General features: G+C 53.7%; 1 protein-coding gene across 3 annotated transcripts in view; it reads left to right on the top strand.

The window, feature by feature from the left end:
- FGF12 (fibroblast growth factor 12) overlaps window positions 1-21303 on the top strand; it is a 176512-nt gene that overhangs the window by 88880 nt on the left and 66329 nt on the right. The gene's annotated exons all lie outside the window — the stretch shown is intronic.

Here is a 21303-nt window from a genome sequence, read left to right as displayed (position 1 = left end):
ACGCGGTGGGGTTTGCCCCATTTCACCAGTTTTCTTGCCGCTGTGGTTAAGAGAGTTGTTGCAATGGTTGAGTCAGCAATACGGTCCTTAAGTGAATCTCTCCGTGGACTCTGCTTGTCGGACGGTTGCAAAAGGGGAAATCAGGGGACCCTGGGATGCTGCGACCGTCGTAAATATGAACCAGTTGCTAAACAGCTGAACTTTGATCCTATGGCCATGGGGACGCTGCGGTGGTCGAAAGGGTGTAAAATGGTCCTAATTCACCGTTGTGACTTTGAGCGGTCACTAAATGAACTGTTGTAAGTTGAGGACTACCCGTATTTGATTAGGGTTCACCTTGGTTCAGGTTGCATGGGTGTTGCGCAAGCAGAGCCCGTTGGTTCGTGTGAAGGGTATTGTGTGAACCCACAAAATGGCTCAACTTGACCTTCCAAGGTGTCGGCTAAAAGAGGGTGGCTGTTTTTCTCCTCCTCCTGTAGTGTCCCCCTTCTATGGAAGGGGATCCCCAATCCCCCCAACCCTGTTGGTCTTCCATAAGACCCCGAAACCCCCGCTGTGTTGCCTGCCTGTGCCCTGAGTGTGTCACGGGACGCCCCGTTTCCTGGCTGCATTGCTAACTGGCCAAGAATCTCGGCTGCTGTGCGTATTTATGGTGGACGCTCCTATTGTTTATTCAAAAATGTTTGAAGGGGAACATACGTTTTTTTTGACTTGCAAAGTGCCCGGAGTCACTGACCGAGACGGGCGGCTATGGAAACAGAACCAAGAAAGACAACCGGGTTAAGGGTGTTGTGTGAATGGGAACCTCTCCAGAGCTTCCCCGGCGCGTAATCGGTGTCTGTGGCTTAGAAGGTACCCCCTCTTGGGGAGGGAGGTTGTGCTGGTTGTGAGGATGATGAGGAAGACCGAGGAAGAGAGGGGGGGCTGCCTTTGCACTGGGGCCAGCTAAGACCCAAGAGATGGGCTGGCACGGCTTGTCACGCTTCCTGGATACGAACGAAGGGTTTATACAGGAGAGGATATTTGTGGCTCAACGGTTGAACGGAGGGAGGGGCTCTCGGTGCTGTCTGAGCCTGGTGGTTTCCTTGCAGGCGTTCATCACCAAACTAGCTGACGTCCTCCGGGCTCAAAAGGAGGGGGCTGGAGAGCAGGAGGAAGAGGAAGAGGCAGAAAAAAGACGTAGGATCCTTATTGCCCTCTGAGCTTGGTTGCTTCCTTGCAGACGTTTTTTTGACCCAACTAGCTAACATCATCAGTGTTAGAAGGGAGTGAGTTTTGTGGAAAGGAAGAGGAGGAGGAGGAGGAGGAGGAAGAGGAGGGAGGAAGAGGAAAAAGAAGAGGAGGAGAAAAGACTATGGGGTCCTTATTGCCCTCTGAGCTTGGTTGCTTCCTTGCAGACGTTTCTTAACCCAACTAGCTAACGTCATCAGTGTTAGAAGGGAGTGAGTTTTGTGGAAAGGAAGAGGAAGAGGAGGAGGAGGAGGAGGGAGGAAGAGGAGAAAGAAGAGGAGGAAAAAAGACTATGGGGTCCTTATTGCCCTCTGAGCTTGGTTGCTTCCTTGCAGACGTTTCTTGACCCAACTAGCTAACATCATCCGTGTTAGAAGGGAGTAGTTTTGTGAAAAGGAGGAAGAAGGGACAGGAGGCGGATTGTACGGTCCTCGACGCTCTCTAGCTGGGACGTTTCCTTGCAGGCGTTTCATTACCAAACCAGGCAACATCATCGGTGTTGCTAGGGTGTGGCGCGAGAGCAAACGACTCTCCCTGCCAGCACTGATGATGTTACCTAGGTAGGTAATGGAACGTCTGAAAACCACTAAAGCTCGGGACCCTTCGGGCTGGCTTCCGTTCTCCTTTTGGGGATGGCATTTGAAGAACTGAGCCTCTCTGGGGACCGAGCAGCTCCAGTTGATTGTTCAGGGCGTGGCGTGGGAATCTAGAGCGAAGGCGCAATGCTGTAGAAGCGTGTGTTCTCGCGGCTGTTGGCGCCCCCGCCTTCCCCCCCCCCCGCCTTTCACACCCCATCCGCCCCCAGCCGGAGCAAATGGAAGGGGCCTGTCCTTGGGACACGGAGGCTTCAGCCCTGGGGATTCTGGTGTCCTCTGGCCCCTCGCTCCCCCAGCCCCAATTGCACAGCCGGTTCTTCAGCCTCAGGCACCTTCCCCCCGGGGGGGTGAAAACGGGTGCGTGTGTGCACGTGTGGATCCCATCAGGGGACGTTGCAGGTTTTTGGTGTTCTCTGAGGTCGCTGGCTTCCTTGCAGACTTTTCCGGCCACCCCGTTTTCACCCCCTGGGGATAGTTGCACGAGGCGGAAGAAACCCCGGTTTCCGCAGACAGGAAGGTGGCTGTGCAATTGGGGCTGGGGGAGCGAGGAGCGAGGGGACAGCGGAATTCCCAAACTAGGGTGGATAACTCCTCAGGCACACTGGTAATGTTACCTAGTTGGGTCATGAAAGGTCTGCAAGGAAGCCACCGAGCTCAGAGAGCAGCAAAGACCCCACAGTTCTCCTCCTCCTCCTCCTCTTCCTCCTCCTCTTCCTCCTCCTCCTCCCCTCCTCCTCCTCCTCCTCCCGCCAGCAACCCCCCTCCCTTCTAGCACTGATGATGTTATCCAGCTGGGTCGTGAAACACCTGCAAGGAAGCCACCTGGCTCAGAGAGGAGCGCCAAGGACCCCTCATTTCCACCCCAAGCTACAAAAATTCGGTCCTCTTGTTTAAATTTGGGAAGAAATCCTTTCCCCCCCCCCCGGCTGGGGTGGGGGGGAGGGAGCAGCTGCCAGCTGGCTGGGGTCCCTGGGCCGTGGGTGGGTGTTTTGCCCAGCCTGCTGGCACGTTGCTTGGCACCCGCTCCCAGCAGCGAGAGCCTCCTGCCTCCGTCTGCCTAGCGGGCCAAGTTCCCCCCCCCCCGCTTTCCCGGGAAGGGAGCCTGGGCACCGCGTGTTCCCACCATGTGGGGCGGCAGGCACGTTTCCTACGGTGCGGCGGAGGCTGGGCCGCCATCTGTCTGGGGTGCTGGGACCTGGAGGCCTGCCCTGAGCCGGGGGGGTGGGGGGAAGCCCCCCCCCAATTCAGAGAGGCCGGTGCTGTGAAATTCTCCCACGCTCTCCACCCCACCACCTTGGGGGGAAAGGCTCGGCTGCCCTCAAGGAGACCCTCCACCTCTGGGAAGGGGGCCGTGAGTTCTACTCCACCCCCCCAATTGGAAATACAGACCCCTGAATCTTGGTTGGGGTCATGTGAAAGCAACATCCAAGCTTGGTTTGAAATCCGGTGGCTGCAGGACCCCTGCAGGGCCCCCCGACTCTCCCCCCAATTCGGTCCAGCTCTCCAACTGCTCCAAAGGGGCCCCTCTGAATTGGGCAGGAGCTTAGTAGGTAGCACAGGCGGTCCCCGACTTACAACGGTCAGTTTAATGGGCTCTTTTAGTTCCAACGGCACCGAGAAAAGCGATTGGCAGCCCTTCGCCCCATTTGGGGCCGTTTCAGCCTCCCTGGTGTCGCGTCGTCTGAAGATTGGGGTGCTCCCTGTTTAATACGGTTGCAGTGACTCGCTTAAGAACTGCAGGGGTTCACTGAACAACGGTGGGTGAGAAAGGCTGCCAAGTGGGACAGAGCCGAGCTGGATAGAACGGCAGGTGGGGGTGGGTGGGGGAGGAGCAGCCTCCAGGCGTCAAATCGAGCCCGTCTTCCTTAGCAAGAGAAATTTGGGGGTCCCGTTGTGGCCGTAAGTCAAAGGCCAAGGGGTGGATAGGCCCAAAGGTCTCCCTTCTTTCCAAGAGGCGGCTGGACGGCCTGGTTTTTCCGTGAAGAGCTTTCGCTTCTCTTCCCAGACGCTTCTTCGGCCCCAGAAGCAGAAGAAGCTTCTGGGATGAGGAGCGAAACCTCTTCACCGAAAAACAAAGGAAGTCTGTCTGCCTCTTGGAAAAGGCCCGTTTGGCTGATCCCTGGCCTGGAGGACAGAGAAGCTCCGCAGGTGGGGACGGACGGAAGCTTACCCCAGGGAGAACCTGAGGAGGAAACGTCCACCTGGGAGAACGATTGGCCAGGGAGGGAGGGGCTTCCCTGCAGGAGTCGCAGGTGCTTCGTCGCTGGAAGTTTCCCCCAAACAGCCTGGGCAGCCCTTGGTCAGAGAAGGTGGAGGAGGGTCTCCTGCTTGAGGTCATCCAGGGGATGGATGACCTCCAGGGCCCCCGTGGTTCCTTTGAGCCAGCACAGCAGGGGTTGGGGTGGGGCAGGTAGGGTCTGTCTCTGGGGGAAGAGCTGAGGAGGAGCTGCAGCCCGGGGGTCAAAAGAGGGGTGTGTGTGGGGGTGCAGGGTCCCTGCTGTTCTGGGAAAGGGCATCACCCCCCCTTTGGCCCAGAAGGGGACCACCTGCTCCTGCCCGCTCCCCGTGGAAGATTCCCTCGCGGTGAGACCACGCGGTGAGTAAGGACATTCACGGGACTGATCGGGCAAATGCGATCCAGAGAGGAAGCGGCCTGGAGCGCAGTTCCCTCGCAGCCAAGGAATTGGGGGGGTGGGGGAGAGTTGTGCTATATCCTCCTTGGACCAGGAGGGGCCTTCGGATACCAGCCAAGCAGAATCTTCGCAGCTTGGGGAGGAAGTGAGGGGTCCCTGGTGCTCTCGGAGTGGGCGGTTTCCTTGCAGACGTTTCGTGACCTGACTAGGGAATCTCATCAGTGCTAGAAGGAAGTGGGGTTTGCAGGGAGGAGGAGGAGGAGGAGGAGGAGGAGGAGGAGGAGGACTGCAAGGTCCCTGGTGTTCTCGGTGGGTGGTTTCCTTGCAGCGTTTTGTGACCTGACTAGAAATCTCATCAGCTAGAAGAAAGTGGGGTTTGCAGGAGGAGGAGGAGGAGGAGGAGGAGGAGGAGGAGGAAGGCAAGGAAAAGGGAGAGAGAGGAGGAGGAGGAGGAGTAAGGCAAGGAAAAGGAGGAGGAGGAGGAGGAGGAGGAAGACAAGGAAAGGGAGGAGAGGAGGACCCAGGGTCCTTGGTGCTCTCTGACCTGGGTGGTTTCCTTGCAGACGTTTTGTGACTTGACTAGGAATCTCATCAGTGCTAGAAGGAGTGGGGTTTGCAGGAGGAGGAGGAGGAGGAGGAGGAGGAGGAGGACTGCAAGGTCCCTGGTGTTCTCGGAGTGGGTGGTTTCCTTGCAGACGTTTTGTGACCTGACTAGGAAATCTCATCAGCTAGAAGAAAGTGGGGTTTGCAGGGAGGAGGAGGAGGAGGAGGAGGAGGAGGAGGCAAGGAAAAGGGAGGAGAGGAGGAGGAGGAGGAGTAAGGCAAGGAAAAGGAGGAGGAGGAGGAGGAGGAGGAAGACAAGGAAAAGGGAGGAAGAGGAGGACTCCAGGGTCCTTGGTGCTCTCTGACCTGGGTGGTTTCCTTGCAGACGTTTTGTGACTTGACTAGGGAATCTCATCAGTGCTAGAAGGAAGTGGGGTTTGCAGGGAGGAGGAGGAGAAGGAAGGCAAAGAAAAGGGGGGAGGAGGAGGAGGAGGAGGAGGAGGAGGAGGAGGAGGAGGAGGAGGAGGACTGCAAGGTCCCTGGTGTTCTCGGAGTGGGTGGTTTCCTTGCAGACGTTTTGTGACCTGACTAGGGAATCTCATCAGTGCTAGAAGAAAGTTTGCAGGGAGGAGGAGGAGGAGGAGGAAGGCAAGGAAAAGGGAGGAGAGGAGGAGGAGGAGGAGGAGGAGGAAAGGAAGGAAGGACAGAGGTGTCCTTAATGCTTTGAGCTCGGCTGTTTCCTTGCAGACGTTTCATGACCCAACTAGGGAACCTCATCTGTGCCAAGTGGGAGTGGGGTTTGCAGAGAGGAGGAGGAGGAATGCGGGGGGTGGGAGGGGGGAGTTATAAAGTCATAGGGTTTTTTTTCCCAGTGCACTTTTGCTCTTAGCCCACCAACCCAGCCCCGTGCAGGAGGGGAAGCGGGTGAGAATCCGGCCTCTTCTGCGAAGGGGGCACAGTAGGTGGGTTGGGGTGGAGGCCCAGCCCGTTTCCGGAGACGCCAAAACCTTTGCAGGCCCCCAACATTTCCAGACGGCTTTTGGGGGGAGAGGATTCGGGATCCAGCACCTCTCTGGATCTCAGCAGGAAGCCGCTGCGCCCCGGCCTTACTCCGTGGTCCATCCTCCAGTGCTGGAGCTGGCCTTGAATAGCCCCGCTGATCCCTGGGAGCAGTCGGCTTGGATTCAGCCGTTCCGCAGAGCTCCGCGCAGTTGAGTCCAGGTTGCAGCGGGTTGGAGCCGGTGAGAATTTCTCAGCCTTGGCAACTTTTAAGACCGGCGGTCTTCCCACTGAAAGCAGAGCAGGCCGAGGAATTCTGGGAATTGAAGTCCATGGGTCTTAAAAGTGGCCGAGGTAGGATGGATGACCTTCGTGGCCCTTCCGACTTCACACAGTTCCCGGACCCTGTGGTTTAGGGCATAAGCCTTACACCTGGCTTGCAAGGGAAGGCCCGGCCGTGCCCTGGACCTCTCTTACGCCAGGGGTGGGCCCTGCCCCGCATCTGCGACTCCTCAAGGTTATCCGGCTGACATCCCTCAACGCCAGAGCTCTCCAAAAACCAAGCCCCTCCCTCCCCGCCAACACACACGCGGACGGCCCCGGCTTGTCTTTCAGGGGGGATAGTTTTTCAGCCAATTCTTCACCCTCCCTGGCGCCGGGTTTTGTAAGAGGGGGGGGAGGCAGCGTCTCCCTCCTCCCACACCCAATTCTCCTGGAAGCGGGCTCGGTGGGTGAGGCTGGCATCCCATTTTTGAGCAGGGAGGCAGTGATGCCCCCAGAGGGTGATCCATACCCATAAGAAGCGGACGGGGGTGATCGATGGGTTGTGCAGGCCCCTTTTCCTCTACCTAAGCCCTCCCCCCCACCTCAAAACGTGACGTCGCTCAGCTCTTCCTCGGGTTTTTCCAGAACAAAGTGACAATTGGTATTGCTTCAGGGGAGGAGGAGGAGGAGGAGGAGGAGGAGGAGGAAAATAGAGATAGCAACAGCCCTTAGACTTATATACCGCCTCACAGTGCTTTTACAGCCCTCTCTAAGCGGTTTACAGAGTCGGTCTCTTGCCACCCAACCATCTGGGTCCTCATTTTACCCACCTCGGAAGGACGGAAGACTGAATTAACCTTGAGCTGGTCAGGATCGAACTGCTGACAATGGGCAGAGTTAGCTTGCAATGCTGCCTTTTCCCCTGGAGAAGGAGAAAGGCTGTTGGTAGAGAAACACCAGTACCCTTATGGAATTAGCACAATATGAATAATGCATTAAATAGCCAGAGGTCACTTAGCACCCTAAACCATCATCAAGCCGACAAATAACCCTCATTCTCCAGGTGAGCCTGTTGTGCCAAGGTCCGCTAGACGGTTCCCCATGGCTGCTTGTAGGAAGGCCGGACTTCAGTTCTGCGGTTGAGTCCGGGACATTGTGAAGGCAGCCAGGGTACCATGTGTGCTCGCACATGTCTGTATCTTAGGCGCGTGAGCGTGCAAAGGATCAGATGGGAATCCACACGCGCGCATACGCACACCCCCGCATGGCTCATTCGCATTGCAAATCGTTTGCTCGCAATTGTGAGCCTGGAAAGCAGCTGTGGCAGTCTGGAGGAAGCGGCCCCCAGTCGCTCTGCTTTTGACTGGCGCATGGCTACGAAAGAGGACATGTCCAGGGTTTCTCTCAGACCCATCACTGTAATGAAACAGGCAGGGAGGAGGTTTTGCACAGACCCCCAACACCCCACCCGACCTCCCCCCAACCCTTCACTCCCCACAGAGGGACCCTGTAATCTAGAGCGGGCGGGGTCAACACATGCCTGCGGTCTGCTAAGAGTCCTGGTGTGGTGGAGTCCCCAGCTAGGCTGGAGGGGGGTGTTAAGAAGGGGGCTAGCTTCGAGTCCTTCCGGTGCAGAAGGTGGCACAAGGCCTGGCCTCCCCCTGACTCCCTGAACCCGTGTCTGACCATTCCCAAGGGGAGACAGTCAGCCAGATGAGAGGCCTGTAACCATCGATAAAGCTGCTTCTGCGAGAGGCTCTTCACCAGGGGTTCTGGTTGCTGGTGCCTACCCTTGAAGACTCAACTCAGCTCCCCTGTAGGGTTGGAGCAGCCAAGCCGGCCTAAGAACACAAGCCGAGGCCTGCTGGATCAGCCTCGTCCATCTCCGAGTCCGGCACTTGATGCAGCTGATAAGTCAGCTCTTTCTGAAAAGCAGTTCCTGGCTGGTCCAAGCTTTGGGTTGATCCTTCCTGCCATCTGTGGTTGGATGGAGGCCAAGGGAAGCATTCAAGAAACGCCCTTACTTCGAGCAGCCCCTAGCCAGAAGACGGAGCAGGAAGGTCTCCGCTGGATCTCGGTTTCCAAAAAGACGGTCTCCCCTTAGGGTTCCTCGGTGCTCGTGTCTCCAGCCACAGCGCTTGGGCCTCGGGGCCCCCGGGGGAGATGTAGATGTGGGGGGTCCTTGGGTTTGGGGGCCTCGGTTCTCGGGCCCCTCGGCTCTCTGGCTTTTCCAGACGATGCTTTCTTGTAGTCTGCATTGAACTCGATGGGAAGCCGCCAGGCTGCACGGCACAGCCCACCCTCCTCCTCGCGTCCCTCTTCCTTCACAAAAATGCCCCCCCGGACTCCCAGGCCACCTTCATCAACATGCTAGGTGGCTACAACTCAGGGTTTTGCTTGGACGCCTGCCCCCCTGCCCAGAAAACGTGGAAAGGTACGTGGCAGTGGCGGGCGGGCGACCGTCTGGGAAACTGAGGGTGGGGGGCTTGCTTTGGGCCAACTGGACAGCCGGTACAGGTTGTCGTTCCTTGCCTTTTTATGGGTGAGCTAAAGAGGTTGTGTTTTGCTCCTGCAAAACCTCTGTATTTGTGAGTGTGTGTGTGTGTGTGTGTGTGTGTGTGTGTGTGTGCGCAATGTAGAGGGCTTGTCCGGTTTGTACGTATGTATTTTTTGGAATTTGCTAGAACTTTATTTCGGGACACCCCTCTGGGGCTTGATCATGCGATGATGCAGGAAAGGCCTTGGGAGGTGGAGGAAGCGATGCGGCCAAGAGAACGCACAGATGAGAGACGGCAAGAGGCTGAGGAAGGACCCCCCCCTAGTTTTTCAGAAGCTGTCAAAGAGGCAGGGGTAGAAACTGCAAAAACCGACGGAGGTGGCTAAACCGACGGTTCTGATCAAAGAAAGAAAAAATACAAATAGTTTTTATTTCTACTTGGAAACCACTTCTGTGCTTGAGGTAGAAAAAAAATATGAAACGTTGATTTGGGGCTTTGCTGATTAGACGGATTTGTTCTTATATAAATGGCTAGTTTATATTATTATGGAAAAGTCAAAAGTGGTGGTTTGATGTTAACGCCTTATTCTGTTGCACTGAAGGGAAGTCAAGGCCCTTTTTCCCCCTTTTTTCCCCCACTTTTCCCTTCCCCAACTCCCCTACTTTTCTATTTCCTTTCTATGCCATATTATAAATGAAGAAAAATGGTTAAAAGATAAAATAAACAGTGGTAGATTTGTACTTTCAGAGTTCCCAGACTCTGTAAATGTGGCTTTAAGGAACAGCGACGTAACAGAAGGCACGGAGCCCTCGGCTGCATAATAGGCGGGCGAGGGGCTCAGAAAGGACCTTCCTTGGGTTTCTCAGGCTGTCCAAGAGACGGGGGGAGTTTCGTACTTTCAGACTTGCAGGATTTTGCTAATGTAGCTTCGGGGAACAGATAAGATAAGAGCACGGAGCCCTCCGCTGTGTAATGGGCGAAGAAAAGAGGCTCAGGAGGGACCCTCCCTAGTTTCTCAGGCTGTAAAAGAGACGGAGGGAGTTTCGTACTTTCAGACCCCACAGGATTCTTTCCGGGAATAAACCAGATAGGAACCAATTGTGATTCCTGCCTGGTTTATTCGGCGTGGCCCACAAGTTTGGATCTGTTTCTGCCTTGAATCCAAATTCGGTGGTGTGGCTTTCTTCTTTTTTTGTTGTTAGTGGCGAAGTCGTGTCTGACCCTTCACCACCCCATGGACCACGTTCCTCCAGGCCCTCCTGTTCTTTACCATCCTCCGGAGTCGGTTGAAGCTCAGGCCGACTGCTTCAGGGACCGCCCCCCCGCAGCCCCCTCCTCCTCTGCCGTCACCCCCTTCGTCTTCTCCTTTGGCCCTCCGTCTTTCCCAGCATTCGGTTCTTCTTCTCCAGCGAGCCCTTCCTTTCTTCTCATGAGGTGGCCAAAGTCTTTGAGCTTCATCCTCAGGATCTGGCCTTCTCAAGAGCAGTCAGGGTGGATCTCCTCTGGGACTGACCTTGCAGTCCAAGGGACTCGCATAAGGAGTCTCCTCCTCCAGCCCCAGAGTTCAAAGGCCTCCATACTTTGGCGCTCAACCGCCTTCCTTCTGGTCCCACTTTTGCAGCCGTGCGTTGGCAACTGGGAAAACCACAGCCTTCACTCTACGCCCCTTGGTTGGCAGTGGGGTGTCTCTGCCTTGGAGTGCGCTGCCTGGATTGGCCATAGCTTTCCTCTTTCCGTTCTTTCCTGCGTCTTTCCTTTATTCTTTCCTTTTTCTTTTAGCTTCACTATTTCACTATTCGCTACTCACGATTTCACCAGTTTGCTATTCCGCTCGTTTATTTATTAAATTTATATGCTGCCCATCTTCTTGATGCTGTGACCCTGGGCTAGTCTCCATCCTGTGCATGGACGAAGACCCCCGTGGCTACTGTGTCACGCGATTGCCTACAATGTTCCTGGTGGCGCAGATGTCTTTGAGGCCTCTTCCAGTAACCCCAAGGGATGGAGGTCTCTGCCCCTGTGATCCTGGCTATGGTGGGAGGTTGGCGATTCACGGCCCATCCAGAGTCTGCACTACTGCAATGTGGCTTGCATTAACAGAGGGATACAATCAAGATCAAGGGAAGTACTAATACCTCTCTGTAAAGCCTTAGTAAGGCCACACCTAGAGTCCTGCATCCAGTTTTAGTCACCACACTATAAAAAAAAGAGGTTGAGACTCTAGAAAGAGTGCAGAGAAGAGCAACCAGGAGGATGAGGGGACTGGAGGCTAAAACATACAACGGACAGTTGCAGGAACTGGGCCTGGCTGGTCTAGGGAAGAGAAGGACCAGGGGAGACAGGAGAGCATCTTCCAATACTTGAGGGGCTGCCCCAGAGAGGAGGAGGAAGGGGGTCAAGCTATTCTCCAAGGCACCAAAGAAGGCAGGACAAGAAGCAAAGGAGGGAAACTGATCCAGGAGAGAAGCAACTTGGAACTAAGAAGGAATTTCCTAACAGGGAGGGCAATCCACCCATGGAACAGAAGTTGCCCTCGGAAGTTGTGGGAGCTTCATCCCTAGAAGATTTCAAGAAGAGGCCGGACTGCCATCTGTCAGAAACAATGTAGGGTCTCCTGCTTTGGCAGTGCAGTTGGACTAGATGACCTACAAGGTCCCTTCCGACTCTGTTAATCTGTTAAATCTGATTGAACATTCAGTCTGCAGTTCCCTCTTGGAAAAATACCTTTGGGACATTCAGGCTGCAGGTGGGGACGAGAGAGAGAGAGAGAGAGAGTGAGAGTGTTAGAAATTGGGATATCAATGGAAAGTTACTAGGCTAATGAAATTGCGGGGTGTGTGAGGGAAAAAGATCTGGAAGAGCTGCCTGCATCTCCTCCTAAGTAAAGGCACATCGGATGTGCGCATCGTTTGCCAAGCAAGCATCGAAGCCAAGGAGTCGAGCGACTTGATTTTAATTTCTCAAATGGAACTAATCAGATTACAGGGTAATAAAACCTGTCGCTTGACATTTGGAGATCTTCCTCCCCCGCCATCTTGGCTCCTACAGGTTCTTGGCCTTATGGGTCACCTTTCTTCTCTTAGCATCTTGTGAGAATTTAGCATTTAGGCTTATATGCAGTCCCACTGAGCTTCACGGGGATCTCCGGATGGTTGCAATGTGAGCCGCACAATGTAAGGATAGAATCAAGATCGTGTGAAGTGTTGGTGCCGCCTTATAAACCAGGGGTCCCCAAACTTGGCCCCTTTTAAGACTTGTGGACTTCCAACTCCCAGAATCCCCCAGCCAGCTTGTTTCTGTTTCTTTTTCCCTTATCCCCCAAATAGGAGAGATGGCAGAAGGAGAGATTGCGAGGGAATAAGCTGTGCTGGCTGAGGAATTCTGGGAGTTGAAGTCCACAAAGTCTTAAAGTGGCCAAGTTTGGCAGGGGGGCTGCTTTATAAAGCCTTAGTAAGGCCACACCTGGAATACGGTACCCCATTTTGGTGATCACACTATTAAAAAAGAGGTCTTGGTATGAAACCAAGCGTTGTCTGAATGGGCCTCAAATGAACCGAGGTCGGCCCAGGGACCAGGAACCGGAGAGGAACTTGATGGCCCTCAAAAGCCAGACATCAAAACTGGGTTTGACACTAGTTGCATTTGGGGTACTTAAAATAAAATAACACAGACTGAAACCCAGCAGGTGAGAAAGTGGCAATTTATCCCTTCCCCCCGTGGCACCTTCGTGTCTTGGATGAGTTTCTGTTTGCAGGCGGAGACGTTGCCCTCCTGATGTCGGTTAGACCTTCCTTCCCGTTACGGAGTCGGTCTAATTTCCACCTGAAGGATCCTTGTGGCATCTTTGATAATTACCCAGGTGCGCTGCAGGTGCTCTGCCTCTCAGTACTCTGCACGCTGCACCTGCTGTGGGTGGTCACCCAGCGGTGGGCCCAACAGCGTCGTTCAGCTTTGAGGTGCGCCATTGTCACGCCGCTGGATTCCTTGTGAGGAACAAAAGGATGAAAACGGCGGGCTTAACCTCCCAACCTGGAAGCAGCAGAAGACAATCGCTCCATGGGGGTTAGAATAGACAAGAATGCGCTGGAAGGGACCCTGGAGGTCTTCTAGTCCAGCCCCCTGCCATTTCCAGGTGCACTGAGACGTTGAGCTCAGAATTGTCAGGTTGGGAATTCCAACACAACTGGAAGACGTTCTGCGGAGGAAGGCTGGACTACGTCAGGGATGGGGAACTTTTATGGCCCTTTTATGACTTGTGGATTTCAACTCCCAGAATTCCCCAGCTAGCATGGCTGGCTCAGGAATTCAGAGTTACAGATTAACAGAGTTGGAAGGGACCTTCTAGGTCATCTAGTCTAAGCAGGAGACCCTACACCATTCCTGACAGATGGAGTCCAGCCTCTTCTTGAAAGCCTCCAGGGATGAAGCTCCCACAACTTCCAAAGGCAACTTCTATTCTAATGAATATGGAATAACAGAGTTGGAAGGGACCTTGTAGGTCATCTAGCCCAACCCCCCGCCCAAGTGGGAGACCCTACACCATTCCTGACAGATGGAGTCCAGTCCCTTCTTGAAAGCCTCCAGGGATGAAGCTCCCACAACTTCCAAAGGCAACTTCTGTTCCATGGGTGGATTGTTCTCACTCTCAGAAAGTTTCTCCTTGTTTCCAGGCTGAATCTCTCCTTGTTCAGTTTCCATCCATTATTCCTTGTCTGGCCTTCAAAGATGCTTTGGAGAATAGTTTGACTCCCTCTTCTTTGGGGCAGCCCCTCAACTATTGGAAGATGCTCTCCTGTCTCCCCTGGTCCTTCTCTTCCCTAGACTAGCCAGGCCCAGTTCCTGCAACCTTCCGTTGTATGTTTGAGCCTCCAGTGTCCCCTCATCCTCCTGGTTGCTCTTCTCTGTACTTTTTCTAGAACTTCTTTTTTATAGTTTTATATAATAATTCTGGGAGTTGAAGTCCACAAACCGTAAAAGGGCCATCGTTCCCCACCCCTGCCCTACAAGACATCTGAAGGGCTACCTTGTGGTTTTGGGTGAAGTAGCTCCTCCCAAGAGCAGCTGGGAATTCTTGGTGGAATAAGGTTAATCCCGGACACCCCAAGTTTCCATCGTTAAGCAAGACCATCGTTAAGTGAGTTTTGGCCCATTTCATGACGTTTCTTCAGGCAAGTCGCTCTCGGGGGGTCCTTGGTGCTCTCTGAGGTTGGTGGTTTTAATCAGAGGAGAGATGGAAGGGACCTTGGAGGTCTTCCAGTCCACCCCTCTGCTCAAGCAGGAGCCCTGGACAAGGGGCTGTGCAGTGTTGGCGCACCCACAACCCTGGAGGCCACTCCTGGTGAATTGTCCTCCCTGTCCCGAAGTTTCTCCTTAGTTCCTGGTTGCTTCTCTCTTTGTTTGGCTCCCAAAGGTGCTTTTTTTCCCAGGAACCAACTGGACTTTCTGGTTTTTCCTCGGAGACAATTCACCGTTACGGGAACCACTGCGGTTGTTAAATTAGATGCACCGTTGATACATTAATCTGGCTCCCCCGTCGGTTTTCCTTGTCAGAAGTTTGCCAAAGGGGATCGATCACACTACCCGGCAACCAACGTAAGTGCCCGCCAGTTGCCAAGGGTTTGAATTCTGATCACGTGACTGCAGGGAGGGTCGCCACCGTTTGTAAGTGGGACAACTGGTCGTTAAGTCCCTTGTTTCGGTGACCGGTCACTCAACGAATGGCTGTAAAGCAAGGACTCCCTGTATATGTATGCTGCATCTGGGCATCTTCCGCAGCCGTCTTGTCTGCTGCCTTTCCGCTCCTCCTGGATGGCAGCTCTGCAATTTGCTCTCGGATTAAGAAACCTCCAATCTTTACAATCGGGGCCTCGATCTCTGAACTAACACATCGTTCTTCACCTCCCGAGGAGCCGTCACTTAGCCGAATTGCTTCTCCTTCTCCCCCGTCAAGTGGGGAAGGACGTGGGTGGCAGAGAAGCGGCTCTTTCCGAGGGCGGGGAGGCATTGCACGGCTCCAGGGGAAGGGGCCGTGGCGAGGGCAGGCGGGTGGGCCACCCTTGGAAGGCTGACGGCACGGGAGAGAACGGGATTTTTTGAGATGGCGGGGGGATGACCAAGTTGGGGGTTTGGTAAATCTCCATCGGGCTTCGCGCCTTGCAACGGGGATGCTTTTCCTTGCAAAGAGGAAAACCAGGATGTGCAGCGAGAGCTCCTTTGATTTCAGCGTGCTCAGCTCTTGGAAAGGGATCTTGAAGGTGAAAAACTAAACCAAGGACAATCTTTAGAGACCAGCTTGCGGCTTGGATGGGGTGGGAGACCCGCATTAAGATGGCGGCGGGGTGGGTGGGATATGCTCTCTGTCGGAATCAAGTTGAGGGCTTTGGAGGTCTCCCTTCTGCGTCGTTTCAAAGCCAAATTCGCATTTATATGAGAAAAGAAAAAAAAAACAGTGGTGAGATGACGGAGAAGTCTAGTTGAGGGCTCCTTGGGGCTCTCTGAGCTGGGTGGTTTCCTTGCAGGGGTTTCATTATCCACCTAGGTTACATCCTCAGTACTAGAAGGGAGGGGAGATTGTGGAGTGGGGGGCGGGGGAGGACGACAACTTAGTAAGGTTTAGTAAAATTGTGTAGTACTAACACTTCACGTGATTTTGATTCTATGCGTCTGTTTATACAAGCAAGGATTGGATTGGCTTTTTTGGCGGCTGCCGCTGCACACGGCTGGCTCACGTTTAAGGGATCCAGTTAAGGGAGCCAGTTAAGGAAGCCACGTCTGGCTCACATTTAAGGGATCCTGGGACTCCAAGGTCCCCCTCACAGTTTGCTGTTGTTGAGCCTGGTTTTCCCTCATCCGTATTTGTCCCTTTGGTTCTTCCTGCCCAGGTGTAAAGCCTTGATTTTCTTTACATTAGCGTCCATTTCGTGGGATGGGGCCCACTGTGCGAGCCTGTCAGGATCTTTTCGGATCCCGAGCTTGTCTTCTAGGGTGTTGGGGATTCCTGCCAGCTTAGTGTCACCTGCAAACTGGATGAGCCCCCCTTCTATTCTCCCATTTGAGTCATTTAGGAAGATGTGGAAGAGTCCTGGGCCATAGACGGAACCTCGTGGCACCCGACTGCTTATTCCTCTCCCTGTAGATGTAGTATCGTTAAGCACTACTCATTGAGTACGGTTGGTCAGCCAGTTATAAACCAGGCGTGGGATTCAATTTTTTAAAATCCCGGTTCTGTGGGCGTGGCTTGGTGGGTGTGGCAGGGGAAGGATATGGTAAGATCTCCAGTCAGCTGTGGGATTTGCCGGGTCTCCGAACTACTCCAAATTTCCGCTACCGGTTCTCCAGAACGGGTCAGAATCTGCTGAAGGCCGCCGCTGTTGCAAACCCACCTGGTGGGGATGCTGTCCTCTATCCCATATTTTTCCAGCTCACAGATTTTTCTAGTTTACGGACGGCGCTTCCGTGGGGCCTCCACGCAGAGCCTTGGGAGGTCCCCTTAGGTCCTTTGCTTTCTACTCGTAATTGCAGGGCGGCCACAGTTGCAGAGCTGAGCTGAGCTTTGGCCAATGGGAGGGCGGTGCAACACATCCCGTCCTTCTCTCCGGCATCCGCACCGCCCCCGGCTGCGTTTGAGGGAGACGCCCTCAAGGGTGGCTTCTTCCTGGCCGAGCGAGGATCGCCTTCGCGAAGCCGGATTGGCTTGAGCGGCTCTTCGGGCCAGGCATGGGCCGCAGAATCTGCCCTTGTCCATCGGTATAAATTGATCCTGGAATTCATACGGCACAAGGCCTCCGGTGAGCCCAGGAAGAGGAGGCGCCAGCGAGACCTTTGACTAGATGAGAACGAAATGAAGGGGCCTGTCGTGTGCAGTAGGGATGCATGCGGTGGCTTGGGGGCTAAGACGCTGAGCTTGTCGATCAGAAAGGTCAGCGGTTCGAAACCCCAGCACCGCATAATGGATTGAGCTCCCGTTCCTCGTCCCGGCAGCTCCTGCCAACCTAGCAGTTCAAAGGGAATGTAAAAAATGCAAGTAGAAAAATAGGGACCCCTTTGGTGGGAAGGGAATAGAGTTGCATGCACCTTGGAAGGCGTTTAGTCCTGCCGGCCACATGACCACGGAGACGTCTTCGGACAGCGCTGGCTCTTCTTCGGCTTTGGAGATGAGCAGCGCCCCCTAGAGCCAGAAAAGATTAACCGCGTATGTGTGAAGGGAGCCTTTACCTTTATTGTGTGGAATCTTGTGCGGATCCACTGGATCAGGACGGTCCTGCCTTCTGGAGTCCTTGGTGCACCTTGGTGGTCTTCCAGCAGGTGTTTCACGGTCAGATTAGGTAACCTCTTCAGTGGGAGGAGGAGGAGGAGGAGGAATAGCAATGGAGAAAGGCAAGGAGAAGTGGTGGTGATGGAAGAGGAAGAGGAGGAAGAGGACTGTAGGATCCTTAGTGCTCTCTGAGCTTGGGGGTTGACCCAACTAAGGAGCCCCTCCTCCACACAGAAGATGCATAATGAAACATCTGCAAGAAAAAAACCCCCAAGCTCAAAGGTGTACCAAGGACCCCTCACTTCAACCCCCACCTACAAATATTCCTCTCTGTCCTTCTTTATGGTGGGTGGACCTTCACTGAGGGGACCAAGATTGGCCAACCAAGAGTAGCATCCATTATTCACCCTCTCCTTCCAATTAAAGAGGGGAAATTACCATAGATACGAAGGAGGACAGAATAACAGAGTTGAAAGGGACTTTAGAGGTCTTCTAGTATATTCGTGTGTGGAAGATCTGTGTTCAAGTTTTTTTGTCCACCTGGGGTTGTTTCACTGCCTCAAATCTCTGATTTGGATGCCGGGGGGCAGGGCGATTGAAATGTTTTTGGATGGTGGGGGGAGGTGAAACTTAACAGGACAGGATGCCAGTTTCTTATCTTAAAATGACAGAGGACGTACCAACTCTATATGCCTCCAGGGTTGGCCAGATCCTTCAATGTTCTTGGCGCCCTCGGAGTTCACTTGTTTTCTTGCAGAGGTTTCATTCAGACATTCCTTGGGTCATGAAATGTCTGCAAGGAAAGCTCGCCAAGCTCAGAGTCCCCTCCTTTCACGGCAGAGCTACAAAATATTCTCCTTTATTGGTACCTTCAGGGCTCCTTCTGCCCAGATGCTTCACGTTCTGTTTCTCTCCTCCTGAAAGACCCCGCGAGTCGAGTGTCCAGGCAGACTGGTGGCCCTCAGGGACCCCAGACCAGAAGCTGTCACCCCTGAGCTGCTTCACCCTTTCAGAGGCAGAGCAGGCGGGCGTGCTTCTGGGCATCTCAACCACGAGCCATCCAGACGGCTGTATCTCAGGGGAATCTGCTGGCCTCTCCCTCTGCTTCTTCCAGGCTGGGCCAGCCATTTTGGCCAGAACCGTCATCAAATCGGCCACAAGATGGCCAGAGCCCACCCGCGAGTGAGGCATTATGGCAAACAAAGGTGTTTGGGGTGTTTTCTTGAACTTCTTGGGTGAGAAGCGAAATGTTTTCAAAGAAAACCTCAAGGAAGTCTGGCGGCCTTTTGGGAAAGCACCTGGCAACTCGTAAAGCATTCCTCTGCCTGTTTTTGACTTGCCATAAATGGGGGGGGAGGGGGTCTGAAGGAGCTGTATGGTAGTTTAAAACCACATTCCACGCTTCTCTTGCAAAGATTGTAGCTAGGCTACCGGATCTTCTGCCCTGAAAATCCTTCATTGGAGAACGTGATTGATGACACCCGTGAACTGTGTTTCGGTTGGAGAATCTGATTGATGACACGCCCAGGAGGAAGAGGGGGAAGCAGGGTCATAGGAGACTGTGAATTACGTAGGCCAGAGTTGGCCTCATCTGGGTCAATGCCGACAGGTTGCTCCTAATAAACCTTTTGGATTCTTTTGAAGCTGGACTCGAGGCTCATGATTTAATTCGGGCAATCGCAGGAACCCTGACAAGACCTTTGGGACAGCCATGACCAGGATGATGGAGACTCTCCGTAGAGATTTGGCCTGGGGTTCATTTCTGGAAGGCCGCTGGGGGCCTCTGTGTCGTCTTGCTGCTGTTTGGATGTCCAGGTCCCTCTTGCAGTGCTGTGCTCCTGAGGGATGGCATCTCTGACCCTTGGCAATCGGGGGAGACGCGCTTTGGGAAGACCAGCGCTGGGCAGAGGGCTGGGCAGCTGTGGGCAGAGCCTTCGCACCTTGGCTGAGCTTGGTGCCAGTTAGAACTAAGGAGACATTTAATAAATACCAGCCAGTTTCCAGGCGTCTGAATGTAGATCAGGCAACCACAGAGATGCTGCATCCTTTGCAGGCGTGAAAAATGATTGTGGCTCCGTTTTTTCCAGTGCTGTGGTTAACTTGGAGCGATCGCTAAAGGAATGGTGATAAGTCAAGGACAGCCCCTTGTCTGAAATGGCATAGGGTCTCCTGCTTGAGCAGGGGGCTGGACTAGAAGACCTCTGAGGTCCCTTCCGGCTCTGTTCTAAGGACTACCTGCATTTGGTCGCCTTCCTTCTGGTTTAGCTCGATTTTGCAAAGCCAGCTTTGGGATCTGCTGAACCGAACCAAAAGCAGACACAGCGAAAACAGCGAGATTGTGTAGGCCGCTGCCCACTTCCCCTTAGCCGTTGCGTGCAGAGGCGTTGTGTGTCAAGTGACGAAAACGAGGCCAGAAGCCTTGGCAGGCCGTCTGATCATCATCAGTCCTGGTCTGTGTTGTGGTGGGGCAGAGAAGCAGCTGATCTCCAGGCAGGAGATTTGGGGGGGGGGAGGCTCTCGGCCGGAGGGGGCCTCAGGTGTCCTGGACGTTGGGCGGAGAGGCCTTTGCAAAGCCAACGGGAAGCGCCTGCAGGGACGGAATCCAGAGGAAGAAAAATTGGCCGGCGGGAAGGCAGGGAGCCCCGGTTCACAGGGCAAGAGCCGCCCCAGGAGGTTTAGTCCTGTGGGGGGCAGAGGGGGAGACCAGACGCTTTGACTCCTCTTCTGGGGGGTGGAAGTCTCCAGAAATCCCGCATGTTGGCATTTCCAAAGGTTGGGCTGGATGCCGGATCTGTTCACGATCGCAGGAGATCTCCTGATGGACAGGAGTCTCGGCTCAAATCTCACAGCCCAAGCAGTCAAAGAATCAGAATAGAGCCAGAAGGGTCCCTGGAGGTCTTCTAGTCCAACCTCAACCAAGAGACCCTACACCAGTCCAGGCAAATGGCTGTCCAGCCTCTTCTTCAAAGCCTCCAGAGACGGAGCAGCCACAACTTCTGGAAGCAACTTTAGTTCCACTGGTGGATTGTCCTCCCTGTCAGGAACTGTTTCTCTTGAATTCCAGGTTGCTCCTCTCCCTGGTTTTAGTTCCCACCCGTTGCTTCTTCTCCTGCCTTCTGGGGCTTTGGAGAAGAGGTAGACCCCCTCCTCCTCTTTGGGGGCAGCCCCTCAAATAATGGAAGATGCTATTATGTCACCCCTAATTCCTTTTTTTCTTTAGACTGGCCCTAGTTCATGCAACCGTTCTTCATATGTTTTTGTCTCCAGGCCTTTAATCATCTTCGTTGCTTTTCTTTGAACTTTTCCCAAAGTCTCAACATCTTTTTGTAATGTGGTGGCTAAAACTGGGTGCAGTTTTCCAGGTGTGGCCTTACAAATGCATTATAAAGCAGTACAGTGAGACCACTGGGGGTTGGATGGTGTAATTAGAGTTAACTACAGGTATGGCTCAAAGGGGGCAGTGGCACAACGGCCAAGTGGTTAAAAGAGGCTGAGCTTATTGGCTGGAGATCTAGCTGCCTGGGTTTGAGTCCTGAGCACCGCACGGCAGGGTGAGCTCCCATTACTCAGCCCAGCTCCTGCCCACCTAGCCGTTGGAAAGCATGCAAATGTGAGTAGATAAATAGGTACCACTTCGGTGGGAAGGTCACATCATTCCATGAGCCATGCTGGCCACATGACCATGGAAAGTGTCTTTGGACAATGCTGGCTTCCTCAGCTAAGAAACTGGGGTGAGACAGAATTGGGGGGAAAATTGGGAAAAAAGCAGTTTTTTCAATTTTTTCCAAACAGAAACAGTTTGGAAAAAGGTTTTTTTTATTTTTATTTTTTATTTTTGGGAAAATAATAATAATAAAAAAAACCTCGGTTTTCCCCCAATTTTTCCAGTGTTTTTCCAGGCCTTCCCAGTCGGACTCGACTGGACAGGAAGAAACCTTTAGGGGTAGTTCTGGACTTAACAACCATTTGTGTAGCACTGAAGAGAACTGGAAAAAAAATGACTGACAGCTTCTCCTTGCACTTGGGACTGTCGCAACATCTCCACAACCATGTGAACAAAATTTGGGCATTTGCAACCGGCATGTATTTATTTGGGATCTTCCCAGCTGGCTTCTGACAAGCCAAGAGATTAACAACCACAAGGGCCCCCTAGCAAGGTCCATGTTTTGTTCAACAACGGGAGGAAAATTAGGTGCCTCCCTTAACTTAGCGGAAGAAATTCTGACCGCAACTCGGTCGGAAGTGAAAGGATTGTCTGCGTAGATTGTATTGTGGCTTATGGGGCT

Source organism: Pseudonaja textilis, chromosome 4 (genome assembly GCF_049901715.1).
Source record: "Pseudonaja textilis isolate UNSWEBS1 chromosome 4, rPseTex1.2, whole genome shotgun sequence".
Classification (NCBI taxonomy): Eukaryota; Metazoa; Chordata; class Lepidosauria; order Squamata; family Elapidae; genus Pseudonaja; species Pseudonaja textilis.
This window is presented reverse-complemented; position numbering and strand designations above follow the sequence as displayed.